This window comes from Procambarus clarkii, chromosome 3 (assembly GCF_040958095.1).
Source record: "Procambarus clarkii isolate CNS0578487 chromosome 3, FALCON_Pclarkii_2.0, whole genome shotgun sequence".
Classification (NCBI taxonomy): domain Eukaryota; kingdom Metazoa; phylum Arthropoda; class Malacostraca; order Decapoda; family Cambaridae; genus Procambarus; species Procambarus clarkii.
In genome coordinates this window covers 38517260-38533956 of record NC_091152.1, presented here as the reverse complement: position 1 = coordinate 38533956, position 16697 = coordinate 38517260, and the positions used below count along the sequence as shown (strand labels likewise).

Here is a 16697-nt window from a genome sequence, read left to right as displayed (position 1 = left end):
GAAATGTTGTCACAAAGATCCGATTCCTAGCCTCCATTGCCTAGTCTGGTCATAACGATTTCAATGCTATGCAGCTGGGTCTAGCCCTGGCACTTTACCTCATACTGAAAACCCTTCCTCTCACCCCCTTTAATTCTTCCCCTATCCCCACTTCCACGCTCACCCTACAGGGTATCTTGACCTATATTTAATTGATTGATTGATTGTCTCGCTCTCACTCCCTCTCCCGACCCGGTCCACGATCCACGAAGCGCCCACCCTCCTCCCCCTTTCTGCTGGCTGCCAGTTTTCCCGGTTCTGACTACGTCAGTCGTTGTTCCTCACGTCTTTCCTCCCGTTTCACTGGGGATGGGTGGGGGGGGGGGGGGGGTGCAGCGCCCGTCCCCAAGTGTTCCGCTGTCCGCAGCTACTACCTTGACTTTACAGCCATTCTACTAGTAAGCCCAACCTTATGTCAGGTAATTCCTTCTTCCTTGGCGGCTCGGCCTCTGGCCTGGGGATATTTTCTTCTCCAAATACATATCAGGCTTTCCCAGTCACTATGTATTTTTCCGCCGCCTGATTATTCTCCAGCTAGGGTTTCCCTTATGTTATGTTGTTCACTTTGGTGTCCTGTTATACTTAGAATTAGATTTGTTCCATTCGCCTCACTGCTAATTCTAGACAATAGGACATTAGGTTTCTGCAGAGTTTGTTACTAGGCTATAAGATTACGTTATTTTACTACGGGTGTACAATTTAAGATGTTTCGTGTACTTTGAGTTAGCCACGGCTGTGTTATACATTTGTTAAGACCTACTTAGAAGCCTGTTTTACTTCTGCAGAATTATTTATCCTGTCTAATAAATTTACGCCCCCATGTGTTGGTGTCTTCCTTCCCCTGATCAGAAAAAACATTTATCCTTCAGATTTAATTGCCATTACAATTTCTGTTACATTGGCTTACGCCTATCATATTCGTTATTATTATCACTTAACATGCATCCCTGCACATGCACACCATAGGCTGAAACTTGCAGTTGTAAACTCTAGCAACTGTAGTTGCAATTTACTAGCAACTACAGTTGAAACTTACTAGCAACTACAGCTTTTCTGACTTAATTTTTAACTTACTCTTAACTAGTCATTTACTGAAATTATTTAATTGAGTGCATAAATAGTTCTTCAGGTCTTATTAATTATACAGTCATAACTGAACTATTTATAGTTAATAATCATTAGCTTAAATTTGCCTATGCTTATTATTCAACTTTTCTTTGATTCCATTTATTACCTAGGTTGCCTAGCCTCGCCATGCTACCTTACTCCATTGTACCCCTGGCTTTGCCTGCATCTCAAATTGCAAATTGTTACTTACAGTGTACCTGAGAGTACTTGTAAGCAATCTACCTCATTTTTCATTTTTCAATTTTGCTCAATTTGTTTTTGTATTGCTTAGTCTTGTTTATATTTTTGTTTTGTATTTCTATATCCTGTGTTTTGTATAGTCCATGTTTATATGTTTTTTCGTTAATCTCATTTATTACCTAGGTTGCCTAGCCTAGCCATACTCCCTTACTCCATTGTACCCCTGTAAGCCCCTTTTGAGTTTGCTTTGTTCTGTATTGTGTACATCTTTTTCCCTATTTTATAGCTTATTTCTACCTTGTTATTTGCCTTTCTTCCCTTGTTTTTCCTGCAATCAGCTTTTTTTATGCAGACATGTATAGACCCTGAACTTAACCTCTTATCCACTATCTATGACAATTATCACTTTAATGATCTAAATTGCAGATATTTTGCAGCACATGATGTAAACAATGTATTAACTCATAATCACAATATCTCTGTAATCAATTTGAACGTTAGATCCCTAGGTAAACACTTCGATGATGTAAGTGCCTTGATTGAAGCTATTGACAACAAATTCTCTTTTATTATACTTACTGAAACATGGTTGAAAGAGGATACTACTCAGCTCTTTAACATGCCTAGCTACTCAGCAATTCACAACTGTCGTCAACTTCAGAGAGGTGGTGGCACCGCTCTTTACTACCACCAAGAACTAACATGCTTAAAAGAAATTAGAACCAGAGACTGCTATGGGGAGTATATCTTCGCCAGCTTCAGAGTCAAGGGTGCCGAGTCTGTCCTGACTGTGGGTGCAGTTTATAGAATTCCTAACACTGATGTGTCCGAATTCAACTCAAACCTTAGAAATCTAATACTTGATAACAGACTGAACAAAAACCACCTAATTATCGCAGGGGACTTTAATATTGACCTCTGCGAGCCTGAACACCCCACTGCTGTTAGCTTCCTCAACTGTATGAATTCCTGCTTCCTCATACCCTTAATCACTAGACCTACTAGAATCACTGATAGCACTGCCACGACGCTCGATCACATCTGGACAAACATAACCTCTCCGCTTCAGGTATAATCACCGATAGCATTACAGATCATTACCCCACATTTCTCTTAACTAACATTAGCAAACCACCTCTTGAGTCAAGAGTGATACGTTTTAGACTACACAATGAAACTGCTATAGACAATTTTATAACTGCTGCTGATAATGTCAACTGGGAGTCCGAGTTAGGTAACATAGTGAACATCAACCTAGCAGTGCAATCTTTTCTTCAAAAAACTCTAAGCCTTTATAATACCCACTGTCCTATGCTTACAAAACAAGTCACAACCAAAAGGCTTAACAATCCCTGGCTTACAAAGGGAATACTTAAATCTATTAATAAAAAACATGACCTTGAGAAGAAGTATAGGTTAGGAATTGTCTCCAAAGAATTCTCAAAGAATTACTCATTATTGCTGTCTAAGATAATTAGACGAGCCAAAACTAAATACTACGAAGATAAATTTACCCAAATAAAGAGCAACATTAAACAAACTTGGAGAACAATTTCTCAAATATTGGGATCAAAGAAGTCTTTAAATAACAAACCGACTCTCCTGTCTAATAACGATGGTCAGCTTTCAGCCTCTGATTCTGCTATTGAGTTCAATAGGTTCTTCTCTTCCATTGGTTCATCCCTTGCAAATGATATTCCATCTTCCAGTACAGACATTAATGACTATCTTTCAGGTAACTATCCACAGTCTCTGTACCTAAAGCCTATTAATTCCACTGACGTCAATGAGATAATCCTTTCCCTTAAAACCAAGTCTGGTGCCCTTGAGGAGATACCAACTTTAATTTACAAAAAAGCCTCCAGATCTTTAGCCCCTGCTATTGCTTTGCTCTTCAACAAGTCACTTGAACTCCAAACTTTCCCAGATATTCTAAAAAAAAGCGAGAGTAACGCCTGTCCACAAATGTGGTAATCTCACAGATGTTAACAACTACAGACCTATATCTATCCTGCCAAACTTGTCAAAAAATTTTGAAAAACTAATCTATAAGCAGCTTTACTCATATCTAGCCAAACTCAATATACTTAGCCCTTGCCAATATGGCTTCAGACCAAAAAAAAGCACTAACGATGCACTTATTAGTATGCTTAACTCGATTCATACAGCTCTTGATAAAAATGAGTTCCCTGTTGGGTTGTTTGTGGACCTGCGTAAAGCTTTTGACACTGTCAACCACCAAAACCTTCTTCTTAAATTACATCATTATGGAGTCAGAGGACACTCCCTACAATACCTCAAATCCTACCTTACTGACAGGCTCCAATATGTTTCTGTGAATAATACAATTTCTCCCACCCTACCCATCAACATTGGTGTTCCCCAGGGCAGCATACTTGACCCTCTCCTCTTTCTGTTCTACATTAATGACCTTCCAAATGCCTCCCAACACCTCAAACCAATTCTATTTGCTGACGACACAACCTTCATTTACTCCAGTCCTGATCCCCTTGCTCTAAATGCTACAGTAAATACTGAGCTAAATAAAGTCCATCTGTGGCTAACTGCCAACAAACTCACCCTTAACATTGACAAAACTTTCTATATTCTGTTTGGCAATAAATCCTCTAATCAAATAAATCTCAAAATAAACAATACCCAAATCTGTAACAAATTAGATGGCAAATTCCTTGGCATTCTCATTGACCACAAGCTTAATTTCCAGGGACACATTCTAAACATATCAAAAAAAGTTTCAAAAACTGTGGGCATTCTTTCTAAGATCAGATATTATGTACCACGCCCTGCCCTGGTGACTCTCTATTACTCCCTTATCTATCCATATCTCAACTATGGTATTTGAGCTTGGGGCTCTACTACCCAAAATCACTTACGTCCTCTAATTACTCAACACAAAGCTGCTATTAGGACAATATCCAATTCTGGCCCCAGACATCACTCGGTACCCCTACTTAAATCTCTGAATATGTTAGACATTAAGTCACTGCACATTCTCTCATGTGTATTATACATATATAAAACGCTAAACTATAATGCCAATCCTGATCTCAAAAGCTTCATAGAAGGTTTTATCAGAACCCATGAGCATCCAACCCGTCCTCTTAAAAAGAACGTCACTTTTGGCTGGTATGCGCGATATGGCTAAATTTGGACGTAATTTGAAATGAAATCGACTCACAAAAGTGACGTTGTGTTCCGTTTTCTATTTGAGTCGTCCGCCTTACGCGCAGAGGTTATAAGAGGACACTTTAAATTCACGTTTTTCATAACGTTTTGAAACTTTATGAGAATTTCCTGCCCACCTAACCTATCAGAGGACCCTTAACTTACTGTTGTTGAAAAAAGAAATCCCAAATTTATTTTATTTTTTTTTCATTTTCAAATTACGTCCAAATTCGGCCATACGGGCAAACGGCCAAAAGCGACGTTCTTTTTAAGAGGACAGGTTGAGCATCACACCAGAAATAAATACAGTTTTGATATTCCTAGAGTACGACTTAATCAAACTAGAAATGCTCTACAAATCAAGGGGCCCAGAATGTGGAATGACCTTCCCAACCATGTTAAAGACTGTACCTCTCTCAACCAGTTTAAGTTAAAAGCGAAGCTATACCTAATAAATTTCCTGTAACCTACCTTACCCTTCTATTGTCAACCAATGTCTGTTTTTTTCTTTAAAGAGCGCTGTTTGTCGACATAATTGTATTTGTGCTGCTTTTTCATCTATGTTTTCATTTCTTGTTTTCATTCTACTCATTATGCTCAATTAGTATTAAGCTTGTCATTTAAGTTTATCATGCCCGAAACGCTTTGCGTAATAGTAGCTTTAGGCATTGTATGTACTAGCTCTATCTATAAGTCAAACAATCCTTGTAAATATTTATTGTATGTATGTACCTTACCTAAATAAAATTGTATTGCATTGTATTGTATTGTATTGTACAGCTGCTACTTACTAGCAACCGCGAAGCTGCAATAAACTCCAGCATCTTCAGTTGCAAATTACTAGCAACTGCAGTTGCAAATTTCCACGCAACTTGCAGTTGCAAATATTGTATATAAATTAATACAATTTATATCGCCTATGTCCATCCTCACGCCCAAAAATGGCAGGGGTTTGTAATGAAGCAACGAGTGCGCGGCAGTACACTTTTTAAAAATTTAAATTCTGCAATATTCTATAACATAATATTTGTTATATGTCCCACAGACATCAAAACATGTAGAGAAATATGGAGTATATTTGTAATATCTTTGTATATAGTATAAGAGCGTGGTAATGGGAGGAGAGGAGCGTGGTAGTGGGAGATCAGTCAGTGTGACGCGTGCAGGCGACGCGGACGGAGTGTAGCCCGGACTCCTGCTGACCGCCCCTGCAGGAACACCCGCACCATGCAGGCGTCCGCCACACACCAGGAAGATGACCTCCAACAGTATGGGTGAGGTGATGCTAGTTAATGTTTGCCTTGTCATTGTATCTGTGGGCAGGCCTGGAGTGTTGTGGGCGTGCAGCGGGTGTTGTGGGCGTGGAGCGCGGGTTGTGGGTGTGGAGCGCGGGTTGTGGGGGTGTAGCGGGGGTTGTGGGAGTGGAGCGGGGGTTGTGGGTGTGGAGCGCGGGTTGTGGGAGTGGAGCGGGGGTTGTGGGGGTGGAGCGCGGGTTGTGGGCGTGGAGCGGGTGTTGTGGGCGTGGAGCGGGTGTTGTGGGCGTGGGGCGGGTGTTGTGGGTGTGGAGAGCGGGTTGTGGGGGTGGAGAGCGGGTTGTGGGGGTGTAGCGGGGGTTGTGGGGGTGGAGCGGGTGTTGTAAGCGTGTAGCGTGGGTTGTGGGCGTGAAGCGCGGGTTGTGGGCGTGGAGGGCGGGTTGTGGGCGTGGAGGGCGGGTTGTGGGGGTGGAGCGCGGGTTGTGGGGGTGGAGGGCGGGTTGTGGGGGTGGAGGGCGGGTTGTGGGGGTGGAGGGCGGGTTGTGGGGGTGGGGCGCGGGTTGTGGGGGTGGAGGGCGGGTTGTGGGCGTGGGGCGCGGGTTGTGGGCGTGGAGGGCGGGTTGTGGGCGTGGAGGGCGGGTTGTGGGCGTGTGGCGCGGGTTGTGGGCGTGGCTATAAGTGTGTGTATTGTGTGAACCGTGGCTCTAGTGTGTATGTGTTGTGGGGGTAGAGCATGTACTCACCTAATTGTGCTTGCGGGGGTTGAGCTTTGGCTCTTATGTCCCGCCTCTCGACCGTCAATCAACTGGTGTACAGATTCCTGAGCCTACTGGGCTCTGTTTGAAACTGTAGGAAGTCAGCCTCCACCACATTACTGCATGTTAACTACTGACACTGGAAAAATTCTTTCTAATGTCTCTGTGGCTCATCTGGGTACTAAGTTTCCACCTGTGTTCCCTTGTTCGTGTTCCACCCGTGCTAAATAATTTATCTTTGTCCACCCTGTAAATTCCCCTAGGAATTTTGTAGGTGGTTATGTCTCCCCATATTCTTCTATTTTCCAGGGACATGAGATTCAGCTCCCTTAGCCTTTCCTTGTAACTCATACCACTCAGATCCAGGACTATTCTGGTGGCATACCTCTGAATCTAATTTAACTTTGACTTGTGTTTAAGTAGGTATGGACTCCAGGCTGGAGCTGCATATTCCAGAATTGGTCTGACATAAGTGGTATACAAGGTCCTGAATGATTCCTTACACAAGTTTCTAAGGCAGTTCTTATGTTGGCCAGTCTAGCATATGCCGCTGATAATATCCTTTTGATGTGGGCTTCTGGGGGACAGGTTCAGTGTGATATCAACCCCCCCCCCCAGATCTTTCTATTTGAATCTTGCAGAATTTCACCTCCCAGACGGTACCTTGTGTTCAGCCTTCTGCTCCCTTTGTTTAATTTCATTACTTTAAACTTTCCTGAGTTGAACATTAGTAGCCATTTTCTAGACCATTCCTCCAGTTTGTCCAGGTCGTCCTGTAGTTTCTGTCTATCTTCATCTGTCTAGATTCTTTTCATAATTTTTGCATCAGCAAACATTAAGAGGAATGAGTCTATACCCTCTGAAACATCATTTATATATATCAGAAACAGGATAGGTACAAGCACAGAGCCCTGTGGGACTCCGCTGATGTCGCGTCACTCTGATGTCTCTCCTTTCACAGTTACTTGCTGTTTCCTGGTGCTTAGATACTTCCTTATTCACTGGAGCACCTTACCTTTCACTCCTGCCTGTTGCTCCAACTTTTGTAACGGCCTTTTGTGAGGTACTGTGTCAAAGGCTTTCTGACAGTCCAAGAAAATGCAGTCTGCCCTCCCTTCTCTTTCTTGCCTAACTTTGTTGCCTGGTCATAGAATTCTATTAAACCTGTGAGGCAGGATTTATCATGTGTTGCGTGAACCGTGGCCGTGGAGCCCGGCCTGCGCGCGAGCCGTGGAGCCCGGGTTGCGCGCGAGCCGTGGAGCCCGGGCTGCGCGCGAGCCGTGGCTGTAGGGCACGTGTTGCATTGTTTGGATAAGCGAGCTCATAAAGTACAGTACTGCTTTTGCCCATGAGGTAAGATTGCATGTACTCAATGGAGTGACCTCTAACTCCATAGTGTTTGAGTTTGAGAAGAGTTTGTCAAGAGCTGCATGCATCATTAGTGCTTTTTTGGGGTCTGAAGTCATTTTGGCAAGAGCTAAGTGCTGTATATTGTGTTTAGCTAGATAAGAGTAAAGCTGCTGGTAGATTAGCTTTAAAATATTTTTGACAAGGTTGGCTGAATTGATATAGGTCTGACGTTATTGACAATTGTGAGATCTCACATTTATGGACTGGGGTTTCTCACAATTTTTTTTTAGAATATCCAGAACTTTTTGGAGTTAGTGATTTGTTGTAGAGCAATGCAATTGCTGGAGCTAGAAATCTGGAGGCTTTTTTGTAAATTAGTTGGTATCTCAGCTAGGGTACTTGACATTTTTTATAAGAGAAAGGCTTATCATAATATCAAAGGAATTAGCGGGAGTTAGGTACAGAGAGACTGGAAAGTTTCCTGTAAGGTAATCCTTAACATTAGTTAGGGAGGATGGGATATCATTTGCAAGGAATGTGCCAATGGATGAGAAGAAACTTGAATTTAGTAGCAGTGTCAGAGGCTGAAAGCACACCATTGTCATTGGATATGATTATTGGTTTTTTATTCAAAATCTATTTTTATCCTAATATTTGGAAAATAGTGTTCCATGTTTTCTTAATGTTGCCCTTAATTTGGTCTAATTTATTTTCATAGTATTTTATTTTGGCTCTCCTAATTATTTTAGACAGCATTGATGAGTACAGTATCTCCTTGAAACTTCTTAATTTGGACATGACCCCTAACCCATACTTCTTCTCATGGTCATGTATTTTATTAATAGATTTAAGTACAGTACACCCTTAGTAAGCCATGGATTGTTTAACCCATGTATTATTTATTTATTTTTGTTATTTCTATTTATTTATTTAGCTTACAAGAAGGTACATTGGGGGTTCAGAGAGTACTGTACATAGTAATGATGATGCTTTTACATTCTTGTAAAGCCACTAGCAGGCATAGCGTTTTGGGCAAGTCCTTAATCTAACAGAAAGTTAAGTAGATAATTTCCAGCAAAATTGACAAAAAATGTTTACAAATTGTAAGAAATTTTTACACAATAAACAAAGATTAGATTAATACATTAGAATGACAAGGATTTCTAGGTACATTTGGGTAAACTTTCAGGGTTATCAATTGGTTCATTGTAGCACAATTTGAAGATTATTTCAAGGAATAATGAAGTAGAATATGCACTCAATATAACAACCATGATATCAGATGATATCAAAGATTACAATGGTAAAGTTATATGGGTTAGGTACATATATTGGGGATTGGGTAGCACTAGAGACAGTGCGAGTTAAAGCACTCAGTAGGAAACTATGAAAATGAAATTATGTACTTTTTGTTTTTGAATAAGGCAAAAAATGGACTGCTTTTCAATTCGTTAGGGAGCGAGTTCCACAAACTAGGTCTCTTTATTTGTATAGTGTTTACAAAGATTAAGTTTGACTCTGGGGATATCAAAGAGTTATTTATGTCTGGTTTGGTGATTGTGTGTACTAATACATTTGTCCAGGAAGGGTTTCAGAACAGGGTTTGCACCTAAGAAAAGGGTTTTGTAAATGTAATTGGCACAAAAGAATGTGTGGAGTGAATTTGTTTAGCATATTTAGGGATTTAAACAGGGGAGCTGTGTGTTGTCTGAAAGCAGAGTTTGTTATTGTTCTGATAGCAGATTTTTGTTGGGTGATGATGGGCTTGAGGTGGTTTGCAGAGGTTGAACCCCATGCACAGATACCATAAGTAAGATAGGGATAGATAAGTGCATAATAGTGAGAGGAGAGCAGAGTAAGGTACATAATATCTGATTTTAGAGAGTAAACCAACTGTTTTAGACTTTCTTAGTTATGTGTTATGTGGGTGCTGAAGTTAAGTCTCTTGTCTAAGTATAGGCCAAGGAACTTTCCATCATTTTTATTGCTGATGTTAACATTGTCTGTCTGAAGCTGAATTGCATTTGTTGATTTGCTTCCAAATTGCAAGATGTAGTAGGTCTTTTCTATGTTTAGTGCAAGTTGTTGGTTGACATCCATAAGTTGATTTTTTTAATTCATTATTTACATTATTTAATACTAGCAGTACCCGGCCATGCGTTGCTGTGTCTCAGCAACGCATGTGTGTTGCTGAGTCACAGCAACCTTCCGTGTCCCCCAGTCCTCCCCACCATTCTCCACTCCTCCATCCCCTAGCTCTTCCTTCCCACCATGTCGCACTCCCCTGTCCGTTTGTCCTCCCCACCATTCTCCATTCCCCCATCCCAAACTCCCCCGTCCCCTCGTCCTTCCCCACCATTACCCCCTCCCTTGTCCCCTCGTCCTCCCCACCATCTCTCGCTTCCGTCTCCTCGTTATCCCCACCATTCCCCACTCCCTCGTCCGATGCCTTCCTAAATGGTCTGATGTTCCCATCAGAAAATTGGGAACATCAAGTGATCTGATGTTCCCATCACTGAAATATAAGAAAAAAAGTTAAAAAATGAAATGAGAATATGAAAAAAAAAAAAAAATTGTACTCATGAAATGAATGGTATGGTAAACAACACAGCTCAATTCCAATGCAATTTACACAAAATAATTAAATCAAAATGAAAATAAATCAAAATCTATAAAAATTTAATTTATTAATGCAATCAGAAACATTGAAATGGATATTTAGTATAGCATGTGTGTTGCTCGTACATGCAATAGATGGCACTGTTTTTCAAGAAAAGCATAGTTTTACCTGTCACAGGTGTGGCATCTTTACTTATACTGTACTTACGAAATGAACGATATGGTAAACAACACAGCTCAATTACAACACAGTCACAAAATAATTAAATTAAAATAAAATAAATCAAAATCTATGAAAATAAAATTTATCATTGCAATTGGAAACATTGAAATGGAATTCGTGACGTATTTAGTATAGCGTGCATGTTGCTATTATGTGCAACAGATGGCGCTGTTTTTAAAAAATGCATGTTTTTACCTGTCACAGGGGTGGCATCTATGTACTGTAGTAGATATATAAAAACACTCGCTTATTCAAATGCAACGTTGTCAAAATTTCAAAGCAATCGGTGAAGAACTTTCGAAGATTACAGCGTGTGTTGCTCTTACGTCCAACAGGTGGCGCTGTTTTTCAAAAAAGGCATGTTTTTTCCTGTCACAGGTGAGACATGTATATAGTAGATATATAAAAAGACGCACCTATTCAAATGCAACGTTGTCAAAATTTCAAAGCCATTGGTAAAGAGGTTTCGAAGATTTCCCTCGCATGAAAAAGAGTTTTTCAGAAAAAGAGTTTTTCAGAAAAAGAATGTTTTTTTTTTTTTTTTTACCGTTAGAGACGCGACATCTATATAGTATTTATATAAAACCCTGCTTGGATGCGAATGGAACGTTGTGTGAAAATTTCAAAGCAATCGGTAAAGAACTTTCGGAGATTAGCGGTTATGCACAAATGAACATTTCCATTTTTATTTATATAGATGTGCGGGTTAGGGTCTGAGTAGATGAGGGTAGTATCAGCAAACAATATAGGATTAAGCATGTTAGAGACATTAGGCAGATCATTGATGTACTGTATATAAGAAATAGGAGAGGTCCTAGGATGCTGCCTTGTGGCACCCCTGCAATTAATGGTAGAGTGGGAGAGGTTGTCATTGATGGCTACATATTGGTGTCTGTCACTAAGATAGGATCGGATATAGTTTAGGGCAAGGCCTCGGATTCCAGGTTGAGTTTAAGTAAGAGGTAGTTATGGTTAACAGTATCAAAAAAGTGAATCAATGAAAAGTCAATGAAGAGTTCAATTGGAAACTCATTTTTGTCAAGGGCTGAGTAGATTATATCAAGGAGACTTATTAATTGCATCATTGGTACTCTTTTTGGGAGCGGAAGCCAAACTGGCAGGGACTTAGCATGTTGAATTTTATAAGATAGGAGTAGAGCTGTTAGTAAATAATTTTTCAAATAGTTTTGATAATATAGGTAAATTTGATATTAGTCTGTAATTGTTTATGTCTGCTGAATTGCCTCCTTTATGAACTTTCGTTTCTCGTGCTTTTTTTTTTTTTTTTTAAGGATCTCAGGGAAGGTACGACTAGAGATTTGTTGAACAGCAAAGCTATGGGTGGTGCATGGGAGACACTTTTGTCTACCATGGATGGTATTTCACTAATGTTCCCAGCTTTGGTTTTTAGTGAGTGTGATGATGTAAAATTCATCTGTAGGGCTGATTGGTGAGAGAAGAGTGTTTGGGTAGCTGCGTGAAAGATATGTGGTAACGTGTCTGAGTGTGGGTTTTTTCTGGCAAGGTTAGATCCAATCGATGAAAAGAAGCTATTAAATTCAGTTGCTGTTTCTAGATCTGTTGCAGGTATATGACCTTCCTTAGAGATTTTTATCTGGTTATGTGAATGTTGTTTAGCTCCTAGGATGTTAGAGATGGCTCTCCATGTGCTTTTCATGTTGCCTTTTGCTTCTTTGAATCTATTCTCATAATAGGAAACTTTTACTTTTCTTATTACAGTATACTGGTTAACACTGACTACTGTACTTAGTTTGCAACTACTGTACTGTACCTCTTAACTACAGTACTGTACTTAGTTTGCAACTACGCCAAAAAGTTTTTTTTTTTTACATTCATGTTTCTTGTCGATTGCTTTGCGTATGCCCTTTGTGAGCCAGGGATTATTTAACCTTTTACCAGTTACTTGCTTGGTGAGGAGAGGACAATAAGTATTGTAAAGGCTTAAAATTTTGAAAAGGAAGAGGTTAGTTAATAAATTTATATCTTGTGTATTATTAAATTCAGATTCCCAGTTTATATTGTGGAGGGCATTTGAGAGATTGCCTATTGCTGCTTCACTGTGCAACCTAAAGGTTAGTTTCTTGTTAGCTGGTGGTTTTATGTCCATTTTTGCTATGAGGAGGGTAGGATAGTGGTCAGTTGTTCTGTCAGTGATTATACCAGATGTAAGGAGAGCTGCTATGTTAGTCTATAAATGATCCTAGGTAGTAGCAGATGTTTGAGTGAATTGGGTGGGCCTGGTGATTGTGGGGATTAACATACAGGAGTTCATGCTGTTTAAGAAATAGTTTACTTGAGGGCTATTTTGTTGACACAGGTCAATATTGAAGTTACCTCCCAGAATAATGTGATTTTTGTTAAAGTTGTTGTTTATGATAAGATTCTTCAGGTTATCTGAGAATGCAGCTATGTTTGTATTAGGAAATCAATAGATGGCTCCAATAGTGAAGGAGGATTTAATGGATTTAATCGAGAATTGAGCATAGGTATATTTACAGTAGTCATTTCTATCACTAATGACACTATTGCAGATGAAGGTATCTTGGTAATATATAGCTGTGCTACCTCCTTTTTTGTTAGGCCTACAGTTGTGAATGGCCTTATAACCAGCTAAGTTGTAAAGTTAGGTATGGTCTTTACATAGCCAGATTTCTGTTAAAATAATGGATGATAGATTAGTACCTAATCACGGTAAAATCTCTAGGAAGAGATTCGGCCTGCTCCATTATCACGTCTATATATGCAAGTACTGCAGCCACAAGAACTACTACTACTTCTAGACGTCTAGACAGTATACCAGTCTTCCCCCTTCACCACTGCCCGTCACCCCACCTCGCACCTGGGTCGCTGGGAGCTCACGCCACCTGAAACAAGTAGTTTATGAGCCGGTTAATAGTTAAAGAAGTCACCAGCGCCATCTGGCCGGCCGTCATTCTGTATAAATAGGGCTACCTAGCCCACTACAAGTTCAGATTACTGCTGCTTGCTCAACTGAGTAGACCCGGTAACACATCTCGGTCTGGTAACAGATTTAGTCAGACTAGCTCACAGTATTCCTGCACCATATTTTATTTTGCACCTTAACATAACGTAAATTTGATTATTCATCTTGTTTGTTTGCACACTTTGTATTAGAGCCAAGCCTGGATATTTTTGTAATTTGTTTAACTTAATTTTTCTATCAAAGTAAAGTATTTTTAAATGTTTTTTCCTTCTGCTTTATCCTACAGTTTACCTGAGGGTGAAGACAACTTGCAGTTTACTTTTTCTTTTCATTTTATATTTTATTTGCTTTATGTGACTAACATTACAGAGACTGCACGACCACCAACTTTTCCCGTCACAGTTGGGTACGGTCTTTACTTAGCCAGGTTTCTGTTAAAATAATGAATGATTAGTACCTAGTGCTGTGAGTAGTACATTTATATCATCAAAATGTTTTCAAAGAGATCTGACATTTTGGTTGAAAACTGATAAGCAAGTGTTATTTTAGAGTTTGGCTTTTGCCTAGTGTGCTGTGTAATACCTGCAGTACAGGTAGTGATGATCAATATGGGGGTTCTTATAGATTTGTGACAGTAGATTTTGTTCAGGATCAATATCAGCTTACATCTGGCTCCAGACTTTTACTGCACTGTGCCTTGTGTGTGAAGGCTGTTCTCCAGGGGTGCGAGAGCCAGGAGTTACTCTTTAGTTCTCGGGCTGCATGCGCCTAGGGTTCCCTTCCTTAGGTACCCTGTAAGTACTGTCCTTGGAGCTTGGGGCAGGTTCCTTGGGATCTGCCTCTGTGGGTCCGTTTAACTACTCAATTTTTCAGCCGCCCTTTGGGTACTTGGGTGTTTTGACTCCCTAGTTTACCTTAGGGTAGAAGGCAGTTTTGCACTAGTAAGGGGTGCAGGGTGCTGTGCAGCTTATCACCAATCACAGCGGCCAGCTCTGTTCATTGGGGTTATCTTGAGGTTATCTTGAGATGATTTCGGGGTTTTTCAGTGTCCCCGCAGCACCGGTCCTCGACCAGGCCTCCACCCCCAGGAAGCAGCCCGTGGCAGCTGACTAACACCCAGGTACCTATTTTACTGCTAGGTAACAGGGGCATAGGGTGAAAGAAACTCTGCCCATTGTTTCTTGCCGGAGCCTGGGATCGAACCCAGGACCACAGGATCACAAGTCCAGTGTGCTGTTCGCTCGGCCGACCGGCTCCCGAGGGGGTATGTTGTCCTCTTGTGGGATTTTGTTTCTTTTTGTTTTTGCCTTGGTAAGGGGGTTCTGCCCTACTTGCCAATGGTGTTTGACCTCATCCTGATACTTGGTGGTGCCCCCTGCCTGGGTTTACCTGAGCGCGAGTCCTCCTATAGTAAATGCTCAGGACCCTGGGAATCCCCTAGGGGACGCGTGGGTCCGATGGATGCGACTCCGGAGTCCCCCCTCTCGCTTCATGCGAGTTTGAGGGTTGTTCGATCCCCTTGTCTTAGGGCGACCCTTACGGTTTTTGCCTCCGTCACGCAGCCTGTTGGGTCGGTGACACTTTCGACCCTGAGCCCTGTGAGTTTTGCTGCTTGCTGGTGACTCAATTTACCCAATCTGCAGATGATCATCTTCGGGTACAGGCTGTGCAGGCGGTGCATTTTAGGTTTCGTTTGTTGCAACACGCTCGGTTGATTGCTCACCCGGATGCCCAGCGGCTGTCCCGTTTTGCTTATAGGGACCCAGACTTGGGGGGGTGGGGGTCGCCTCGACCCTGGTTCAGTCTGCACCTCCTTGTCCTTCCCCTCCTGTTGTTCGTTCTGGTTCCCTCCCCTGCTTTTGGCCCCGAAACGTCTGAGGGTTTTGGAGTCGGGGCAGGGGTTAGTTGGTCTTGAGACTCGGGCAGCCTCGGGGGATGCCTCTTCCGGTGTGGCGACGGAGGCATTCGAGTCTACTCAACTGGCCAAAGCCTCTGGGTCTGACCAGTGAGCCCCCTTTTGCCCGGCTTCTACGGCCTTGTCTGGTGGGGTCGGTGCTTGGGGGGAGGACTCGGGCCTGGGTCCTGCGGAGGAAGACCTTGGGGCTGGGGAGGGGCTGACTTGGGGACCTTGGGCTCCGCTGGACCCCGCCTAGGTTTTTCTGCCCTTTGAGCGGGGTTTACTGTTACAAGGTGTGGGGTTTTCTTTTCCATCCTCTGCGTATGAGTAGGACTTGGTGTCTGCCCCTCCCCTGGTTCGGTTCCATGTTCCCCTGGGTACTTCGGTTCCGTCCTTCCGGAGGTTTTCTGCTTATTGCATCCAACCTGCTGTGGTGTGGGAAGCCCTTGCAGCAAACCACCTGCGTGACCCGGATTATGCCTCGGCAATGGATCACTCGGCTTTCAGGTTTGAGACTTTGTTCCTTTTCTGGCTCTGTTACGAGGTTCTGGAGTCGTCATGGCTGGTGGACAGTCCTGTCTTTACCTTGGAGGCCTGGCACTCCTTCTGTCGTTCTCGCACACTTGAGTGGCAGTAGGCTTAGACGGTGTTGCAGGTTTTCCTGGGGGTGACCTAGAGCGCCTCAATGAGTGCTTGTTTGCTCCTGCCCTTCCCCAGGATGTTGGTGTCGTTCAGCTCCATGTGCAGGTTCCCTCCCTTTCGGCGGCGCTGGTGGCCGAGGACTTGCGTGCCCGGGGCCTTTTGGCTTCGGCCTTGCTTTTCTTTCCCCTCCTCGAGCTGTCTTCGGACTGGCTCACTGAGGATGTGGAGCGCTTGAGGCTGTCCCTGGTTATGGCGCCTTGGTCTCGTCGGCTCGCTTGTTGGCTGCCTTGCTGGAGCTATTCGCGCCGATGTTGCGGGATGTGGTTGCGCTGTTTTATGCTTACCGGCTTGTGTGTCGGCCGTCACTGCTTGCCTCTTCTGTGGAATCCGTTTGGGCCTTGGCTTTTAGGTTGTCTTCGCCCTTTTGTCCTCTCCTGTTTGAGGCTTCAGCCTTTGTGCA

At 42.3% G+C, this 16697-nt stretch overlaps 1 long non-coding RNA gene across 1 annotated transcript in view; it reads left to right on the top strand.

Moving 5' to 3' along the window:
* The first annotated feature begins 5652 nt into the window (after positions 1 to 5652).
* LOC138368221 (uncharacterized) overlaps positions 5653 to 16697 on the top strand; it is a 57111-nt gene continuing 46066 nt past the window's right edge. The window contains exon 1 of the long non-coding RNA XR_011229542.1: positions 5653 to 5807. This is a non-coding gene — a long non-coding RNA (uncharacterized lncRNA). The remainder of the gene's footprint in view (positions 5808 to 16697) is intronic.